At 22.5% G+C, this 1,514-nt stretch overlaps 1 protein-coding gene across 1 annotated transcript in view; it reads left to right on the forward strand.

Annotated features, from left to right (window-relative positions):
* The window catches only part of LOC109336065, an 11,328-nt gene continuing 11,233 nt past the window's right edge, over positions 1,420-1,514 (forward strand). Inside the window, exon 1 of the mRNA XM_019572422.1 lies at positions 1,420-1,497. The gene's annotated coding sequence lies outside the window, so the exon portion shown is untranslated. The remainder of the gene's footprint in view (positions 1,498-1,514) is intronic.

The raw sequence follows: 1,514 nt of genomic DNA on the forward strand, positions 1-1,514 counted from the left end.
TAAAAACACATAAAATATGATAAAATTATAAGTGTAAATCAAAATATCCAAAGTAAAAAATATGAAAATTTAAAATCACTGCCCTCCATAACAAATATATTTTATCCTATTTTAATGAAAACGAATCTATGTTATCATGTTTTATTAGAAACGAATTTATCTTATCCTGTTTTATTGAAAATAAATCTATCTTATCTTGTTTTATTAGAAACGAATCTATATATCCTATATTTTAGTGAAAATGAATCCATATATCCTATATTTTATTGAAAATGAATCGAATACGTGTCTTAATATTTATTTACTTTATTTTATTTTTTTAATTTTTGGATACTCTATAGATACGTATCTTTCGCGTATCCGTGTCGGATACGTGTCGGACACCGACACGTGAGCGTGTTTGACGAATCCGTACTTCATAACTTGTACCTATAGTGTGAGACTAGTTCTTTTTTTAGAATTTTCTTTATTACATGGAACAGATAATAACTCTTCATAAAGAACAAATATATATTTCACGTCTTTTAACTTTTTTCCAGTACAAATTATGAATGTAAACTTTGACAAATCATTAAGGAAAATGGTATATCTTGGTATCTAAAAAAGGAAGAAGACATATATCACAAATTTGATGTTTATTAATAAAAGTTAAAATTTGTGCAAGACTTTTGTTTGACAGTCAAAAATTTGTGCAAGTTAAATTTTTTTATACTATTAATATATCATTCATTATTAATTTGTATTACTTTTGTTTAACAGTAAAAAATAATTAATAAATCAATAATGAATGATATGTTGACATTGTAAAAAACCCTTACATTATAATATTAGTATATACATATTAAATCTTATTAATAATTAATTAATAAGAATATATATTATATTACCTTAGCTAACACTCATGAGTTCTAATTCATTGAGGTTCTTTCCATTAAGTAATATATATTAAGGTTCTCTAGATAAGAAGATTTAAAAAAGAATATATCATTACTACCTATTAAGTTCTTTCCATCCTGACCTAAAACTTATGAGTTAAAATCTTAGAATTTGTCATTTTAGAAGGTAAATATTACATATATTTTATATGATTCCAAATTTCCAATATCCAAGTTATTTTTTTTAAATACTTCATCACTTCCAATTTTTTTGATATCTAAAATCATATTCAAATTTTTAAAAATCAATAAATAATGTAAAAATTGAGTACAATTTGATTAAAATAAAATAATTTAATACATATCAGAAAATGTATTAAACAAATAGAAAAATATAGTACGGAAAAATATAATTGAAAAGTAAAATATAAGTTTGTATTAAGTTTAAAATAGATGAAAAAGCAAAATAAAACATTTGATGAAATTTATAAATTTAATGTGAAAGAGAAAAAGGATTAATTGTATTAATTTGCATTAATTTGGTGGTATATAAAAGCAGAGTTCAGAAAATGTTGATAACATTTGCAACGTCCTTTGATTATTCTCAATCATTCTCTCTCTCTCTCTCTCTCTCTCTCT

The sequence above is a fragment of the Lupinus angustifolius genome, chromosome LG20 (genome assembly GCF_001865875.1).
Source record: "Lupinus angustifolius cultivar Tanjil chromosome LG20, LupAngTanjil_v1.0, whole genome shotgun sequence".
In the NCBI taxonomy this organism is placed as follows: Eukaryota; Viridiplantae; Streptophyta; class Magnoliopsida; order Fabales; family Fabaceae; genus Lupinus; species Lupinus angustifolius.